Source organism: Eptatretus burgeri, chromosome 1 (genome assembly GCF_056783735.1).
Source record: "Eptatretus burgeri isolate ZD-2024b chromosome 1, Ebu_testis_v1, whole genome shotgun sequence".
Classification (NCBI taxonomy): domain Eukaryota; kingdom Metazoa; phylum Chordata; class Myxini; order Myxiniformes; family Myxinidae; genus Eptatretus; species Eptatretus burgeri.
The window spans coordinates 145173550-145194427 of NC_140961.1; the positions used below are offsets into that span (position 1 = coordinate 145173550).

At 34.1% G+C, this 20878-nt stretch overlaps 1 protein-coding gene and 1 pseudogene across 10 annotated transcripts in view; one reads left to right on the top strand and one right to left on the bottom strand.

Annotated features, from left to right (window-relative positions):
- Nucleotides 1-20878, top strand: part of LOC147035687 (equilibrative nucleoside transporter 1-like) — a 223139-nt gene that overhangs the window by 1599 nt on the left and 200662 nt on the right. The gene's annotated exons all lie outside the window — the stretch shown is intronic.
- LOC147035688 (uncharacterized) lies at nucleotides 2079-3570 on the bottom strand (annotated as a pseudogene).

Sequence of the window (20878 nt, forward strand, 5' to 3'; positions counted from 1 at the left end):
CACTCATCAGCGCATCCTCCTTATTTATTTTCTTTCTAATCACTGTGAGCACTTATCAGTGCTCCTTTTTCTAATCCGCTCCGAACACTCATCAGCGTTCCCATCTAAATTGCTCCGAACACTCGTCAGCATTCCCCTCTCGTTTTTTTTACAGCGATTAAACCATTTGGCCCCTGACTTTCATAACCTTTGGCAATAAAATTTGTTTTGGAGCTTGCTTATAGCCCTAGGAATGGGTGTAGTGGGGGAGGTATGATAAGTTCAGATTGTCATCAGATTGATAAGGTCATTGCAAGGTTGTTCACAGCTTCAGAGGAATGTGTGTGTTCTGCCCTCTCCTAGTTTTACCAACATATATTTATTAAATTCTTTTCAAAGCACTAAACTAAGTTAATTTTGCATTTTTACATTATTATAAATTATATTTTTACATTTAATTAATTATTTACTTTCCACAGTTTCAAAAACCTTCTGCTGCTGATGTGGTCACTGCCACGTCATTCAGAAGTCACAGACATCATCTGACAAAGATCCATTTGAGTAGTAGACGACTGGTACATTTGTTCATCCTTGTGAAGCTCAAAGCTTGGAATGCAGCCGTTGAAAGGGAAATTGTGAGCTTAAGTGTTTCTTGTCACCACACGGGGGATGTGCTATCTTAAATTAGGTAGAGATTAAGGCCAATTTCCGCTAGTATGTGATTGCCCCCGTGACCTTTTCCTGTGTTTTTCTATTTCAATACCGGTGATAAAAATTATCATTTCCTTTGAACAACAACCGAGCTGCAAGTCCAAGCAAGCAAAAAGCCCCGCCTTCAGTGGGACAGTGAGAAAAACTACTGCCCTGGAGTGGATGATTAATAAGCATGAAATTAGTAGGAGGAGGAAGAGCGCATCTGGAGAGAGAATGGGGAAGTCTCCCATTGCATGAGAAGAGAAAAAGGTCACTGTTTTCTGGCTAGTGGACCAAGTATGGGATAGAATCGGTGGTCATAACACAACCAAAGAGACGATAGAAGTGAGTGAGATGGTTGGGTGGAAACGGGAGGATTGAGACAGGATTGGTGTTCTGAGAGGAGAATGAGGAGGACACAGTTGTGGGAGGACATGATCGAATAAAGGGGTCTTACTGGCTGGTTACATCTCCAGATGACAAAATACAGCAAAACAATTCTTATGTCATGCTGCGAATTTGCCCGTATAATGGGGCAGGATGCGAGTCATTGACTTGGGCTGCATCTTGTGAGACGTCCCTCAAAGCCTCGTGTTGTGCCATTATGGACGAGTGAGCCCGGCAATCTGCAGAGGAGCGGCATCAACCACCCCAATCCTGAGGTGGAACTTTCACAACTAGTCCATGAGGCAGTTGGGTTGGTCGGTACCATCTGGGGGAATAATTCTCATAGTAATTTTGGCAAGGTATACAACCCCTGAGTTATAAAATGTGATAGCATTGCATCGTTGGGAGCTTTTTGTGTTATACCACCCTGTTTATGTCCATCCATTCCATTGGAACCATACTCTGTACAGAACGTCGTTGCTACCGAAGCAGTTTCCTTGGCTATTGGGCACAATCCTGGATGGGTCGCCACTCCGACGCAGGATACTCAAATGACTCGATCATCCCCAGCACGCTGGTACTCTTTTTGCCGACCTCAGAAGGATAGCAGGCTGAGTCAGTCCCCTGGTGAAGTAATTCAGCATGCAACGAGGCTTGAACTCAGGACCCTTGGATCCCAAGCCACCACCCCTAACTACTCTGCCAACACCAGGCTTCCTCTTTATATGCCTACCCTTAAATAAGTTTTTGTGCAAAATGGCCAGTACAAGGAAAGACATCCCACTTCAACTTAACACCATTTTTTTTCAGTCAAACATTAACATTGAAATTTGGCTCACCTTTTGCTCGAATCATTTGCTTCTCAACAAAAAGTGCTAAACATGTCTAGGTTGAAAGGTCTGTCATTGGTGACACTTTTGTATCAGTGTCTATTTCCTGTATGATAAATCGTACCACCTTTAGAAAAGTATTTGTCTGTCATTTACTGTGGAAAGTAAATAAAAGTTCTGGAACAATATAATTACATGGGTGTTTCGCAAAATTTATTAAGAAATCCAAAAATCTAAATTTCTTATTTGTTTGTTGTATATTAAGATCAGTAGAGCAGGCAATGTTATCCCACCCCCCATATCGTTCTCTTACAGCTGAGAGTAAGACATACCATGCCTAAGCTTGTTCAGTGTCTGGATGAGCTCAACGTTTCCAGTGAGTGGTTTAACCGCATTAGGAAGCAGTATATGTTGAGGTGGTTTATGCTGTCCACATGTCACAGCGTATATGAGGTCCTGGCTAAATGACTGGACCAGAGTGCTGACTCTGTGTGCTTGAATCTTTGTCAGGATCTCCTGTGAGAAGCCCACCAAGTAACCACTCTCGTTCATTTGGTATGGCGATGTGAGCACTCGTATTCACATCGGACGGATGAAACTGCAAGGGAGTGGGTGTCATGTCCTGTCTGATGACTGATCGGATATGTGATGAAGTCTGATCTATAATCTTGTTGATATTGGTCGATTTGGCCTTCCAAACTCTGAGCTCCCATGAAGCATTTGATTTTCCAAGACTACATCCTTCAATGATACACTGTCAGGAACCATCAACAACTTTCCCTTGTCATCTGGAAATATATCTACTGATTCTCCAAGCTCAGATTCCAGTTTTCTGCGAATGTGCTTCATCGTGGAATCATGCAGGTGTTCAACTTCACCAGACCGCATGAAGGATTCCAGCTTCGTGGTCAAAGAAGTGATTGGTACAATCTTTATGTTGGAAATGATATCAGTTCTGATATACTTGAAAAGGTATTCATAAGCTTCTCTTTCAATCCTTTGATGCAGTTAGTCACCATCTGTTTCGTTTTCTTTCTCATTCTTATCTTTGCACTCATGTTCTATTTTCTTGACTCTTGAAAAATTGTTATAGCTCGAAACATGATAGTGTGTCTCTGCGGCAACTATGTCTCCACTTGTTACTGCTATAATGTCTTCATCTCCCTTTTGGATGGCACATTCTCCTAATGTTTGGTCTGTTCTTAGTTGTACAGCTTGTGTAAGCGTTTCACGTGATTTGGAGTGCTTTTGAAAATTGACCTTGTTACAGAAAATGCAGATCGGATCGTACACCCTTCCTGCTGATGACGATCTTCCACTGGGTCTTTTTGATGTACTACTACTACTGCCAGCCTCATAAGTAAAGCTTTCAGCTGCTTTCCTTTTCAGAGTCTCCAAATCTCTCTTCATGGTGAAGAGGCTTCGGCATTTCTGGTGATAGAAGATTTTTGAGACTTCTTCATCTTCAAGCTGTTTGGCAATGTCTAAAATAGGTGCATCGTTTTTCATTTTGGCTGCGTCAAGTAAGGTTAGCCATGAGTCATAGCTTTGAGGACTGACTGCATGTTCATCATCTTCTTTGGATGCTGTCATGTGTATGATACACTGATTTTTAGAAGATGCCTTGTACTGAGGCATTTCCATTCTGAAGCAATGGGGTTAGCTAGGCCACTTCTGGTGCAGAACTGTTACCACCACCACCACCACAACCACCACCAACACCACCACCAAAACGAAAATACCTGAAACAGAAAATAAAATCATATTAACATATCTGATAAAAACATACCATCCACAAAAATGATTATATTTATACATGATTTATACATTTATGTTACTGATTTATACATTATATTTATACATTATATTCGTACATAAAATAATGAACCTTCAAATCATTTAAGATGTTTTTATCAATGTATTTGTAGCCTCTATACAAGAAAAAGTAAAAGCAACAAATTTTCCTTGATTTGTAGTATTTTTCGTTTTTTTTTGGGGGGGGGGTGGGGTAACAATAATAACAATAACAGTAGGGTGAATATACTGATTCTGGCTAACTTTTCCCCATGGAAGTGAATGGGGGATTTTCAGCGATTCATATTTTTTTTTCCCTAAAAAGTAAACCTCCTTTTTATCCCAAGGTATATTTATTTGTCTCCCCTTTTAACCTCGGGGCACTCTATTCAAATAACCAAAGCAATAAGATAAAGATTTGTTCAAGTAGCAAAGAAGTAATGTGATTTGTTAATCGTGATTCTGAAGAAATATTTGAAACATGTAAGCCGAGGGACACTCTTTTTCAAAGAACCAATGCATATTGTTTTAGCTCACTCATTGAACCTATAAACATTTGTTCATTCTCAAATTCCTTCAATAGTTTAATTTTCTTTGCACAATAATCCCCATCTGAAATATTTAAAAATAAAACATTTGAATCTTTATATTTTTCAAGATACCCCTTTTGTGTCATTATGAAATGATATACTTCTCTTAATGATCTCATCTGACCACCTCCTGAGTTGCATATCATTTTGAGATTGTAGTAAATTATTTTTCCATTGTTCAATTGATAACCATCAAATTTTTCAGTCCATTCAAGGATATTTATTATTTTCTTTACATCCTCTAACTTACTAGTTTTTAAATTGATTCGCTTATTTGTTTTATTTACCTTTGTTTTAGTTATTTTTTCAATAAGACTTATTTGATATTTTTCACATTCATTATGTTTTCCATTTACATACCAAGACTGAGATTTTCTCCACTCTTTAGTTTGATTAATACTTGGTTCGACCATTTATATATTGTGAAAAAGACGGCGGTAACCCTTAAAAAGCCTAACCCATATTGTATTATATATACTCTATGATTAAATATTCACTCGATCATATAATATCCATATGGATGTTGAATAGAACACAATCTATTCCATTATCTAAAATAAATCTCTTATCATCAAAGGCTCCTAATGCCTTTTTAGGTCATCTCTTCGAGCATGGCCTAATAATATTGGTGTTGAGAGGAGAGGTGACGATCCGTCCGTCCGTCCGTCCACAATGAAGTTGAAGCGGGAGATGTAGTCATTAGTGATCCTGATAGATGTCGATGAGACGTACACGAGGGTATGACTTTCAAGGTCACCGAACGTCAAGGTTAAGGTCACGAGACCTTTGAAGTTGCGAAAATGCCGATTTTCAAATTCTATCTCCTCCGCCATTTCTCAAGCGATCTTGAATTTGATTGTCACATATGAATCTATGGGACAATATCTAAATTTTGTTCAGGCCGGATTTTCGATATTCGCTTTTGTTTTCGTGTCACGTGACTTCAAAGTTGGCAAAAAATGCGGAAATGACGATTTTCATACGAAAATGACGATTTTCAAAATCTATCTCCTCCTACATTTCTCAAGCGATCTTGAATTTGATTGTGGCGTATGAATCTAAGGGACAATATCTAAATTTCATCGGGCCCGATTTTCGATATTCGCTTTCGTGTCACGTGACTTCAAATTTGGCAAAAAATGCGAAAATGACGATTTTCAAAATCTATCTCCTCCTACATTTCTCAAACAATCTTGAATTTTATTGTGGCATATGAATCTATGGGACAATATTTAAATATGGTCTGGCCGGATTTTCGATATTTGCTTTCGTTTTCGTGTCACGTGACTTCAAAGTTGGCAAAAAATGCGAAATGACGATTTTCATGCGAAAATGACGATTTTCAAAATCTATCTCCTCCTACATTTCTCAAGCGATCTTGAATTTGATTGTGGCATATAAATCTATGGGGAAATATAAAAATTTAGGCAGGCCGGATTTTCGATATTCGCTTTCGTTTTCGTGTCACGTGACTTCAAATTGGCAAAAAATGCGAAAATAACGATTTTCATGCGAAAATGACGATTTTCAAAATCTATCTCCTCCGCCATTTCTCAAGCGATCTTGAATTTTATTGTCACATATGAATCTATGGGACAATATCTAAATTGTTATCGGGCCGGATTTTCGATATTCGCCTTCGTTTTCGTGTCACGTGACTTCAAATTTGGCAAAAAATGCGAAAATGACGATTTTCAAAATCTATCTCCTCCTACATTTCTCAAACAATCTTGAATTTTATTGTGGCACATGAATCTATGGGACAATATCTAAATTTCTTCTGGCCGGATTTTCGATATTCGATTTCGTTTTCGTGTCACGTGACTTCAAAGTTGGCAAAAAATGCGAAAATGACGATTTTCATGCGAAAATGACGATTTTCAAAATCTATCTCCTACATTTCTCAAGCGATCTTGAATTTGATTGTGGCATATGAATCTAAGGGACAATATCTAAATTTCTTCGGGCCGGATTTTCGATATTCGCTTTCGTTTTCGTGTCACGTGACTTCAAAGTTGGCAAAAAATGCGAAATGACGATTTTCATGCGAAAATGACGATTTTCAAAATCTATCTCCTCCTACATTTCTCAAGCGATCTTGAATTTGATTGTGGCATTTAAATCTATGGGGAAATATAAAAATTTAGGGGGGGGGGCAGATTTTCGATATTCGCTTTCTTTTTCGTGTCACGTGACTTCAAATTGTCAAAAAATGCGAAAATGACGATTTTCAAAATCCATCTCCTCCTACATTTCTCAAGCGATCTTGAATTTGATTGTGGCATATAAATCTATAGGACAATATCTAAATTTTGACATGCGGGATTTTCGATATTAACTTTCATTTTCGCATCACGTGACTTCAAATTTTGCAAAAACTGCCCTACCTTCAGGAGGCTATATATTTTCTCGCAGAGATGATTGTCACTCCCACACAGGGGTACTTTTATTGTTTACTTCTTCACTATATATGTTATGTTTATAACTTCTTATTGCATTCATTTTCCTATATTCTTCTTTCTTATTCATCAACCAATTATAATATTTCTAAAAGTTATTGATTTCTTTTTTACATATTTCTTTATTCCCTTTAACCTTTTATCAATCTGATTACCATACTTATAAGCATATACCTTTGCTCTCAATCCAATAAACTCACTCATTACTTTTCCACCCAACTCATCCTGAAACTTACCAATGACCTTTTCTTTCTTTTTTGAAAAAAACACAGGCTTCTTACAAAAATGACTTGTATCATATAATCCAATATTTTTCTTTATATCTTTATAAACATCATCAGTTTTTATATCGAGAATAAAACTATCAGTGTCCATATACAACAATGAAACATTTTCACCATACTCTTTCTTAAAGCCATTATACAAATAATCATACATCAATATCTTTTGATAAATCAAGAAATGCTGTTCCAATATAAATTGGTTTATCCATTACAATACTTTACTTTTCCATATGAATAGCAGAAAAGTCCTCTGAAAAAAACCTATTCTCTCTTAAAACTTGGTTTACTTATCAATCTTGAAGATTCTTTCCAAGATGTTGCAAATCTAATGTTTTGCCTGTTTCTAACATTCTCCATTGTCTTTCCAAAGACAGCATTATTCATCAATTTATAGAATTCCCCTTCAAATTTTACTTTTGTATTTGTTCTCATATCTGGATTGAACTTAATATACTTTTTCATCCAAGGACTTTGTTTAAATTTTAAAACTCTATGAATTTTAGCCACTCTTAATCCTTCTCTCAAAAACTGTTTCAAGCTTCTCTGATGCAAAACATATCCCTCTTTATCATAGAATGTTGTTAATAACTTTTTTGTTGATTTGCCTTAAATATTAAAACTTTTATGATATTCACTTAACGATTCTTTCTTTTGGTTTCTTTCTCACATGCAAAAGGAAGGTCTTGATGCTTACGATGAAGATCACTCGGGTACCTCAAATAAACTTCAAAATAATAACCTTCTTCTTCCTCATCCAATTCCTCTTGAGAAGAAATAACAACATTCATCAAAGCCTTTTCATAATCCTATTCTTCCACCCACTCTAATTTACCATAAGGCAGAGAATGACACATTGCCCATCCATACAAATTATTAGCATAAAAAATACATCAAATAATTACTGTCTTTTTCACTATCATAATTTGGAAGATATTTATTATTTGCTTTAGCATATCTTTTTGAACATACTTGTGATATTCCACCTCTCTTAGATTTCTCAATCATCAAAAGCATCTCTACAACACTGATTAAATCTATATCTTGTTTTGTCATTTTCAACATTGCACTCCAAGCTAAACCAGGAGCTGTGAAACAGTGGGCAGGATCTAATCCATAACAATTTTTATTATGACAGAGTGATCTAAAAGCTTCAAACACATCAGCTAACAACAAAACATCTGTTTTTCGATACAAATCATGATATTCTCCAAGGTTCTTTATCTTAATTATTTTCCAAATTTTTTGTTCGTGTTTATATTCCTTATCACTTTTTTCCTTTTCATCAAGGTTATTAGAGAAACTTTCTTTTGAAGGAAGTCGTGTTTCTTTAAAACTCATAAATGAATCCATAAAATCATAGGGATAAATTCCCTGACTTGAAAGAATTTTCTCTTTACTTTGAATTTTATTCCTTGTTTGAATTTCCTCTCGAGTTAGAATTCCCTCTTTCATCAGAATTTAATCGTTAATCAGAATTTCCTCTTTAGTTTGAATTTCATTCATTGTTTGAATTTTCTTTCTAATTAGAATTTCATCTTCAGTTAGAATTTCTTCATTAATTTCCTCATTAATTAGAATTTCCTCTTCACTTTGAATTCTCTCTTTAATATGAATTTCCTCTTTAGTGAGAATTTCCTCTTTTGGAAAGAATGAATTACGATTTGGAAAAGAGCCCGTGGAGCTTAGCTTTGATGCCAGGTCGGCGAGTGGTGTTCCCATAAACTTGCAAGAATCTAGAAACCTAAGACGAGTTCAATGTTTAGTGAATATCATTTTTTGAAATGAAATATACTTTTGACTTGTGTTTGGTATGGCAGAAATATTCCCTGGTGTTTTTGAAAGTTTAGTTATAAATAGATGTGTATCATAGTTGGCGTTGTTGTGAAGAAAGACTGGAATAAAAGAAGGAAATTTATAATTAAGATTACAACAGGAATGAGCGGGACCTCTATATTTACCAGTAAGATGACAATGATCCCTAACTTTAGACTCCTCAATTTCCTCCTTACAAATATGACAGATATTGTTCTTTCAAAATTCTCATTTTTCTTCTTTGGTTATTTTCATCGGTTCATTTGTTTCTTTCATTAATTTAGTTAGTCTTATACAATCCTTTTCTAATCGTTTGACAAACTCTTGTGAAGCTTTTTTTCCACTATAATGTTCAAGTTTATTGTACTTTTCTCCAACAGATGATTTGATATAATAACAGAAACCACAAGGAATATGTTTTTGATATTTATTTGTATCTGATTCTTTTGGATTAGGAGAAGCAGTATTTATCTTTTTTTAGGATACATTCAAAATCAGCATATATCACAAATGGGTGCATGACAGATTTATTATAATCATCAAAATAAATCTTTTCACCAGGTTTTGGCATTGTAATTACAGCTGATTTATGATTACTACAATATTTTGAATGTTGTTCTAATCGTTCTTTTGTATGAAATGAATTAAAACATCACTTACAAGGATATATTTTGTTTGCTGTTCTGAATACCTGAGAAGAGATTAATCTTGATAAATTATTGATGTATGTGTAATGTGAATTCTTTCCAACACTAAATATATAAAAGATCAATGTGTGTTTCTTCATTTCTCCCTGGATTCTTTAATACCTGAACTTTGTTCTCTCCAGTTAATCCATATACATTAATGGAAAGATTATTCTTTTTCTCAAATTTAGGAATATCTGTTAGTGGCATTGGGAATTTAAAATCTTTAATGTCGAAGGTATTCTCATATTTTATATATTGTTTTATTCTTTCTGAATTACATTTTGGTGGATGTAAGTGAGCAAGAACAGACCAGAGAAAACATTTATTATCATTGTTCTTAATATTAACAACTGCCTTCTTTAGTTTTATTTCTTTTGGTAATTCAATATATGAAGAAGCTTTAAGGGGGTTTGATTTTAGAATGTGTATATCTAAAAAGATGATTTTTTAAATAGTAAATCCACTTCCTACCACTGTATTATCAACATCCTCCTCTTGTCTTGATAGTTCTTCATAAATCCCACAATTCAAAAAATCTTGAAATGATGTTATAAAATGAAGATCTGTTCTCATATAAGGAGTTTGTTCTTCATCTTGTCTTTTCATATTCATTTTCACTCCCATATAAAACTATAAAGTTTTCATTTCTTTTAATGTCTTTCTAATAACTTTTTCAACATCAGGTTTCACTATTTCAATTGATTCAGCTATTGATGATGGACCGGGTTCTCCAAATTGAAAAATCCTCATTTTTATATGCCCTTTAAATGCCCCATCAGTGTTTTCAATATAATAGTCTCCCTTTACTTCAAACTCATTTTTCTTGTGTTTTTGTGATTGAAGATGTCCATTATAACAACTCTTCAAAACATCCTTTGAGCAGATATCACAATGTTTTCTTTCCAACTCAAGAGGAGATATTTGATGAAATAGATTAAATGTGTGTTTGTTGGTTCGGAGGTGTTTTCTATAATGTTTATATTCGTGATTACAAACATCGCAGTACCTTGTATTCACCATATTTATATAATAAAACTTTGCTTAAAATAAAATTTTCTTGATGAAAATTTCGTCTATTTTACAGGTGAATCTGTGCTTAAAACAACTTTATCCTCCAACTTTTTTCACTTCATATATACAATGTTTCAAGACACAAAAGACAAGTTTCAATCAATCTCTTCATTTGTAAAAGATACTGAAAAATATGTCAAGGATGTAAAATTGAACAAACATAAATATATCAACTATTGGATAAAAACAATTATGGTAAATAACATGAGTTCTTCAATTTCCTTGAGTGGAATGGCTTTAATATTCCTGGAAGAACATCAATTTAAGTATCTCTAACAAAAGTTTCTCCTCTCCTTCTGTTAATATATTCAAAACGAGAAAAAGCAATGAAACAAGAAAAAGCATCAAAACATAAAAACCTTATGGATGAAGCTTAAGAAAGAAAAGATATGACCATCTGCAATATGCAAGGAGAAATTTGTATTGTTTTCAACAACACTAAAGATGTAAATCCTGATGAAATCTTCTTCTTCTTCTTTTGGCTGTTCCCATTAGGGGTCGCCACAGCAGATCATCCATATGATCCGCATAGTGATTTGGCACATGTTTTACGCCGGATGCCCTTCCTGACGCAACCCTGGTCGCCTCTTACGACACAGGGATATGGTACACCTATTTTAACTCGGATATACACCGACCCAGTATACTGGTACTCATTTTGCCGACCTCGGAAGGATGACAGGCTGAGTCAACCCCCTGGTGTATTAATTCAGTGGCCCAACGGGGCTTGAACTCAGGACCTTTTGGATCCCAAGCTGCTGCCCTAACCACTGCGCCAACACCAGGCTCATAAATCCTGATGAAATAAAGGATGTTAATATATCAGGTGAAATGACATTTCCTTCAATAGTAGTTAAGGATCATTCTAAATTACCTTTAGTATAAAAATGTAGCAGTTGAATCTGTTAATGAAAAAAAGGATATAGATATCGATGGTAATGTTTTTTCTTCTAATTAAATATGAGTCGATATTCAACTGAAGATTTTGAAGATTATGAGAGTGATTATGATAACGAGTGTTTGCATTCAAATGATAGTTACGATACCGAGAGTTTGTTTTCAAACGATAGTGATGAAAGTAGTTTTATAGATGATTCTGAAATTGTCGAAGATGATATCGAATATGAATTTCAATTTCGGTAAAGTTTTACTTTATAAATATGATCGCCTTCCCTGATTCTCCAGATGAAAAATTTGAGAATTGTTCTGCGTGTGAAAGACGGGGATTAAACACAGAGTCAAAAGCCTATAAACAATGTATATTTTGTGATTATCTTCTAATTAATGATAATAAAAAAATTAAAAAGGAAAATAATTCTTTTAGATTTACACCAAAAATGAATTACTTTACAAGATTGAGTAGAGAAATGAATGTAAAGTATGAGGGGAATAACACACCTTTCCTGACAAGGGAAGAAACTGAACGTATTCGGGAAATGTTCAAAGGAATGTTGTTATATATGATTCATGGATGTGATTTTCAGGGAACTATCAACACAAGATATTGCATAAATAAAATAATGGATTATCTTGAAATTAAACCTGAACTTAGGATAAAATATAGTTTCTAAAAAAGCCAACAATAAATTAAATAACCTGTTTTCCAAATATATAAATGAATGATTTTTTACACATTTGGGAAAATAAGATAAAATTTAACAATCATAAAAATCTCCCAAATTCATTAAGATGTCTCATAGTTGGTTCAAGTGGATGTGGAAAAACCTGCTTGCTTTTGAAGATGCTCCTGACTCCCAACTTTTTAGATTATGATAATTTAATAATTTTCACAAAGTCGAGTTTTCAACCAGAGTATCAATTACTCTCACAAGGTTTTAATGCTGGTCTTCAAAAAGAAGAAATAATCGGTTTATTTAAACTTCAAAAAAACCTAAATGATTATACCATTGAAGATATAATTCAACTATTTTGTGATACACAGAGATGTAAAAAGAAATCAAAACCGATAACTTGTATTCTTAGTGATAATACCGATGATATTCCATCTCCCCAACATTTGGATAAATCGAAAAAGAACCTCGTTATCTTTGATGATTGCGTAAATGAGAGAAAGCAAATGGTAATGGACAGCCACTACACAAGAGGGAGACATTCGTCTTGTAATTGTATCTATCTTAGTCAATCATACTTTCAACTTCCTCGTCGTTCCATCAGAAACGATGCTAATACTTTTATTTTATTCAAGTTAAATTCAATAGATATAAACAATTTTTGGAGAGACATTTGTTCAACATTATGCAGTAAAAAGGAATTTGGAGATTACATGAAGCACACGACTGAAAAATATAAATATATTGTTGTGAAACAAGATGAGATATAAAATGATATTTTCCAATAAATAAATGGATGCGAAAGAAAGAGCAAGAAGATTTAAGGAACATCAAGAGTTAATTTCAAAAGATGTAAAACAAGAGGAAGACATAAAGAAGAAATGAAGACAGAAACTCATGGGCGAAGAAGCATTCGAACGGAAACAAGAGAAATTTTTTAAACCACTTTTAGAAACTTCCCAAGAAAAAAATTAAAGATGTTTCCACAGTTCCCACAATAGAATATACTCCTAAAAAACTTCAAATGTTAAAAGATTTCAGTCAAATGACAGACAGAGAATTAGAGCATATAGGAGAATTAGAATATGAGGATGAAGGATTATTTCAACAACTGGAAGAGAATAATCAATCCCCTGATTATATTGTGAATGCTCTTCAAAACAATGAATATTCAGCAGATTAAAAAAAACCATAGCACGACTCATTCCAACAGAACAACCAGCAATATTTCATTTTGTTCAAGAAAAGGTTTTGATATTTAATGATGAATAAAGGTTCTTGAGTTCTGCTCATCCCCCTGTAAAATTAAACCCAGATTAATGTTTCTTCTCACAAAAGATGGAAGACAAGGTTCAACTGTGAAGGATGAATTAAAGTATTTTGATAAACCATTAGATATGAAAAATAATGATGATAGAGTATATATTGATCTGCTGAACACTCTAAATTATACGGTTAGTATTTCTGGTAAAAGTAGAAAAAGTGAGAAGGAGAAACACATTATTCAGGCTTTAAGTATCCTTGGTTCAGGCATTAGTTTTCTTCCAAATGACCCATCACAATTAGTTCATAGACTGTTATTGTTGTTCGGTAGTAAGAAAGTTGGAAATAACAATTGTTTTAATGAAGCATTAGCCATTTTAGACCATTTGATGAACATGAAAATAATGAATAAATCTCAATATAAAGACATTGTTTCTCATATTAAATAAGATGAGAAGCACAATCCTGAGATTTAATTTCACAACAAGCGACCGCACATCTTCCTTCCCATACCCACTACAACTTGACACAACAAAAGAATATGAGGCATCTTTATTGTCCATGGAAACTTCTAATACATTATTTAATATAACTGATAAAAATGACAAGTTTAGTTATAATCCGGGAAGTGGATACAAAAAGATAACAATCTCACCTGGAGCATATGAGATTTCTCAAATATCTTCCGAAATTGCTTGTGTTTTGAAAGAACAGGGTGATTAACTAAAAAATATTGTTATAGACATTCAAAAACCTATTTCAAAATCAACGATCAAACTTAAAAATAACGACAAGGTTGATTTCACAATTGATAATTCATTTGGAGAGTTATTGGGTTTCTGCTCAAAAATGTTGAAACGAATGGGAAGTTTTACAGTGATAATGTCATTCAAATATCCTCAGGAATAAATTCGGAATTAATTCACTGTGATTTGATTGAGGGTGCTTATAATGATGGAATAAAAACAAATATTTTCACTCAGTGCATACTCAAACCCAATTGGTTATAAATTCAATATGGAACCCAAAAATTTGGTTTATCTCCCTGTGTCATGAAAAAAAATACACAGAGTAAATTTTAGGATAACCGACCAAGATAGTCGTATGATTTTTTTAATGGGGAAGTTATATCCATCAGAATTTACCAACGTGAAGTTTTCCAATAAATAAATACGATGGTTATTGTGAGGAAACACGAGTTGGGAAAATATAAAATAATTACAGGGGATGGGATGTTCCTTTCCCCATACTACAAGGGTGAAGGTATGTATCTTGGTTGAGGATACGATAGACCAAAGAGACAAAGGGGTGTCGGATATTAATTTAGAGGAGATGGGATAATTGATACGATAATGGGTATCAGTTCAACTATTCTTAAACATAAAAACCTAATTGGTTCAAACGCTTCTGCAGTGGGAAATGTACAGGTGCTGTAAAGAGCATAAAAGATGCCCAAAAGGAATGTCATAAATTACACGCAATTAAAGAATTTAAAAAAGGTAAAACTCAGTTGTCTCCCCAAGAACTATATTAAATAATTCAAATATTTGGGTCAGGGTTTCAAAAGTTTTAACATCTTTTTTCAAAAATAAATAGAAGTCTGGAAGCAATTGATAGTATCGATGATTTGTATGATACCATTGTTATCTCAAACTCCACTAAAAAAGAGGATTACTGCAAGGTAAATGCAATAACTGGAAGAGACTGGAATGCAAATGATACAAAAAGTTTTGAAATAAATAATCAACAAACCTATTTGAATCTATCCGAAAGTTTCTTGTTGTTTAAATTTAAATTCACTCAGGCTCGGAATAACACAAACGCTCCACTCGTAAATGATTTCTTCTGGAAAATGTTTGATAGTGTTCGTTTGTACATTGGCACACAAGAAGTCGAAGCAGTTGATTATGTCTCTGCTGTATCTGAATTGATGAAATTTACACTATATCCATTCAGTGATAGAATAGGAAAGGGGGCTGTCAAAGGTTTTATTCCTGATATGTCAACGGGAACAACCACAGACCCTGGATTTTCTCAAAGGAAAGGAATGTATACTGATGATACAAAAGCAGTTAATAGTTTTACTGTGGCAGTTCCTCTTTATGGTATATTTGGATTTTCTGATGATGATAAAGTTCTGGATGGTCTTGAAATTAGTTTTCAATTACAAAGGAAAGATAATGAAAATAGATTACTTTTTGGTGTTGCTGGTGCTTTTGGTGATCAGAATAAATTTGTAATTGAGGAAATGAGTTGGTATATTAGTGAATATACTCCGAATCTTAAAACAGAAGAGATGTTGAATGGAAGACTTAACTCAAAGAAACCACTCAGTGTATCGTACCTCAAAAGAAGATGTCAACACGTTAAACTAAACCAAACCACTTACACGTGGAATTTGGGTGTTCTGGAAGGAAAGCCACAATATCTGTGGATCATTTAAAAAAAAAAAACAGGTGGCGATACTGCTACTGATAAGAATGATGCATTGAGTGATAATGCAAAGGAGAAACAACTTCGTGTTTCTCGAGATGGAACATTTTACCCACGAGATAGATTGGAAATTAATTGGGAAAAAAATGATTATGCTGAAGCATACAACTCTTACCAAAAGGTGTGTGAAAGTGATGGAAATAAAGAACCTATTTTGGATATGACAGCATTTAATAGTTTGTATTCAATCTATGCGTTTGACCTGAGTGCTCAAAAGGAAACTATAAAGTCTAATCGAGTGGATACTTCCCTTTTCATTGAAAGAATAGAGTGAAGAAGTTGATACATATTGTTTGCTTTTGGAAGAAACAGAATTACAGATTAATAAAGATAATGGTGTTATGATTCGTCTCACGTAATTTTTTCAGAAGTGAATGAGTGGCAAAGTACCAACTGGGGTAGATGCTAATCAAATCAATCTTCATAAACTATCATCTTGTGTTCAAAATCAAAATCTTTGTATGATTAACGATAATACAATTCAGAGAAAAGGAGCAGTAAGAATTGTTGTTTTGTTCACAAATGAACAGGTTAAAATCTTGAACGACACTGGCTCACTTAAAATTATAATGACAAAACCAATGTTGAATAAATATTCAATAAGAGAGACCAGTGGAGGATTTCTCCCATTTTATTTCTAATTCCTTTATTTGCTGGTTTCAGTACGGTTGGAGCATTGAAGGGTGGTATTTCAGCAGCGGTGAAAACTGCCAACGAACTCTGGGCTCAGAAAGAATTGGAAAGACATAACAAAGAGTTGGAGAAACAAATTAGTGGAAGTGGTGTAATTGTAGATTTTGCTGAAAAACTTGAAGGTCTGCCTGATAAAGCGAGATTGTTAGTTGGACATATGCTTTCTTCTATCGCACAAGCAGATGTAAAATTAACTAAAAGGGAAAGGGATTATATCTTTCTAATAAATAAATGAGCATTGATAAGTGGTTTAAAGAATTTAGAAAGGATACAACATCAAATTTACAACTTGTCAAATATGGTAAGAAATTAAAAATTCATAATGTGGTTATTTGTATGAGAGATGAATTAACAAACATGCCTAAACATACAAAGAATATTATTATGAACTTAGAAGATAATAATGGGAACGGTTCTCATTGGGTTTGTATTTTTAATAGTCAAGACAAATATTATTTTGATAGTTTTGTTCTTCCACCACCTGTTGAAGTCATAAAATTATTACAGAATGGTGTTTATCAAACATTTCAAGTCCAAGAATTAAATTCCAAGTGTTGTGGTCAATTATATCTATATGTGTTATTTCAACTCAACAAAAATATTTTTTTATGACTATTTTTAATCTAATATAAATGACTTATGTTGGTAAAGATGGTTCTATCTTTGGTGTATCCCAAGAACTGGATATTGATTCATCTAATTATTCCACAAAGCCACAGGCTGAACGACATAAATATAATATAACCAAAAATATTAATATGAAAAATGCTTATAAATTAAAAAATTATCCAAGCCCGACTGACGCGAATGACTTGGTGAGATTAAGTGATTTATCACAATATATATCTTGAAATAAAACGGCCGTGTATTCCAAAGATACAGAAGTGTTGATTTTATCTCCAGGTCATACAGAATTCACAGTTCGAATTAAAATAAATTTTTATAAAGAAGGGCGTATCGTTTGCATGAGAATAGAACAATGGGGGTATGATATGAATGATTTAGGGTATAATTGGTCATTTAAAAATTGACCTTGAAGACCTGGAACAATTAGATCAGTCTCGTAAGGAAGAATATTATCCACTTGTTATAGAGAATGAGTTTTGTGGAGCCACGATTAGAAAACAACATATAAAATAATTTAATAAGGCTAAATATAATAATGGTTTTGCCCAAGTTGATAGCATGAAAACAGAAAAAACAGGATTATATATAATAAGTAAGGAAATACAAAAATGATTAAACTATGGGAAGATGTGGAGGTGTTTCCTGTCAGAATATTATTCTTACATATATTTCTAATACATTAATGAAGGAAAGAAGGCTTCAAGAAAAGTATCATTTCTGTGTCCAAGCATACCTTCAAGAAAAGGGTATTCGGTATTTTAATAAATTTGTTCCACAACATAAGAATGAGGTATTTTCAATAAAAGATTGGCATTATGCTGATGTTGATAAACCGACAACTTTAGATTTAATTCGAATGTTCAATAATGAAAAAATTATAAAGCTAAGAAAACGTAAGGTTCTTTTGGAAATTCAAAATAAATTTTATTGGTTACCTGTTGTAAAAAATATATATTTTGGAAACAAGAATAACAAGAAATCCTGATGAATATATGTATGATATTCTATGGCGTGTAAGCGATTCAAGGATAGTAAGGGATGAGGAGGTTGAACAGAGAGAAGAGGAGAAAAAGGAGAAGAGAGAGAAGGAGAGGGAGAAGAAAGAGAAAGAGGAAAGGGAGAAGAGAGAGAAGGAGGAGGGAGAGAAGAGAGAGAAGGAGTGAGAGAAGAGAGAGAAGAGAGGGAAGGAGGAGAGGGAGGAGAGGGAGGAGAGGGAGGAAAGAGCGAGACTGAGTAAATATGAAAATATGGAAACCAGTGAGATTTAAACAACATTGGTGGTATTACAGAAAATAACTCAACCCACCGAGGAGGAAAACAAAGAATTGACAAGTCTTTTAACAATATTTTCGACAAGACTGTTTTCAAGGACAGGATATTGACTTCAAAGTTTTTTCATTTTTTTCTTCAATAAATGGAGGAGAGAGTGAAGGCATTTCTAAGGATTCTTTATGTTTTAAAAATTAAGATTCAAATGTGCATGTTGGAAACAACAAATGTTTTCGCTCTCTGTCAGAATTTTTCTCATAAATAAATGAGTGATTGTCTCAAATGTAAAAAGAAAAGTAATACGAAAAATATTTCATATTTTAAAAGTAAAAATAACAGGGTTATACAAAAAGGTCTTTGTTCGGTGTGTGGTTCAAAGAAAAATCAATTTATCTCCAAACACAAACTCGGAGGAGATATCCAAAAGTTTTTATCAGGAAGTAAATTTACAACTACTGGAATACAGGGGAATTACATCTACCAGGGTATTCTTTCTGTGACCCAGGCACAAACTTGGATAAAAGATTAGATGAGGCAGATAATCCAAAAGCATGGAGTAAACCCATCAATAGGGTTGATGAAGTGTGCATGAGGCACGATATTGATTATGGGAATACCACAACTTTAGAAGAAAAGCATGAAGCCGATAGAGAAATGTTGTATAATTTGTCTTGAATACAAAATCCAACCTTGAGAGAAAAAGTTGATTGGTTCATTGTGAAGAAGAAGATCAGTGCTAAATTGAAACTTGGACTTGGAAATTCAAAAAACTTATTGGCTCTGATGATGTCATTAAGATTGAAGAGCAAGTAGCTGATGAATTACATAAAACAATTTTCACAAAGTTTCAGAGAAGGAAGGTTTCGTCCAAGGAAGTTGATTATATCTGGTGTGCTGATTTGATTGAACTCAATAATGATAAGGGGTACAAGTATGCTTTAACCGTTATTGATTTGAGGTGTAGATACGCATGGGTTGTCCCTTTAAAAAAGAAAACAGGTAATACTCTTCTGTTAGCCTTTCAACAGATATTTAATAAAAGTAAGAGAAAACCTAAAAAATTGTGGACTGATGAGGGTAGAGAGTTTTATAACAAGAAATTTATGAATTTTCTAAAAAATAACAATATTACATTGTACAGTACCTTCAAGGAAGGGAAGGCAGTTGTTGTTGAACGTTTTAATCGTACTTTAAAAGAGAGACGAAATAAAAAATTCACACAACTCGGTTCACAACAATGGTCGTCTTTTAGTCAGGATATTGTGGATAAGTATCATGACACGATTCACATGTCAACGAATATGAAACCATCACAAACATTTACAAAATTAAAATATGAAAAAGAGATTAATATCAGAAAACCTAATTTCAAAGTTGGTGATATCGTAAGAATATATAGGTGGAAATCTCATTTTGAAAAAGGTTATATTAAACGATGGACGAACGAAGTTTTTCAAATTGTTTATGTAATAGATATGGTTCCTTGGACTTATAAGATATATGATTTATAAGGGGAAGAGATTTTAGGTTCATTTTATTCACAGGAATTACAAAAGACAAAACTAAGCAGATAATACCTATGGGAGCAATGAGTTGTCCCTTCACTCCCTCCTACTATACACCTTTGTGGACACTAGAGGGCCAAGTCCGAGGTGTATAACAGTGTATAATGTGTGTCAAGGGGGGGACGTTCTTAGATCTGTGAACCCCAAACACAGAATCCTCAACTGAATAGTCAAGGCTTCACTTTTGTTTGTTGATGTGTTTGTGTGTGCGTGCGTGCGTGCGTGCGTGCGTGTGTGTTTGTTTGTTTGTTTGTGTGTGTGCAATGGGAGCAATGGGTTGGTGCTTCACACCCTCCAAGTATACACCATTGTGGGCACTCGAGGGCCAAGTCCGAGGTGTATAACAGTATATAATGTGTCAAGGGGGACGTTCTTAGATCTGTGAACCCCAAGCACAGAATCCTCAACTGAATAGTCAAGGCTTAACTTTTGTTTGTTGGTGTGTATGTGTGTGTGTGTGCTTGTGTGTGCGGTTGTGTGTGCGAGTATGTGTGTGTGAGTGTGCGCGCGTGTGTGTGCGGGTGTGTGTGTGTGTGTGTGTGTCCCAACCCTCACATTCAAAATCTCAACCCCAACCTTCACATTCAAAATCTCAACCCCCCTATCCCAACCCTCACATTCAAAATCTCAACCCCAACTCTATCCTCGCCCAACACAATGTCGTTTTCAAAATGAGATTTCCACCTATATATTTTTTACGTTTTTTTTTTTTGTTCCAATTCTCTCTTTTCAGGCTTTCAGGTTTGATGACGTAGAAAGGGGGAGTAAACCTGCACTTTCTTCCCAGAACTAACAATATATATTTTTTA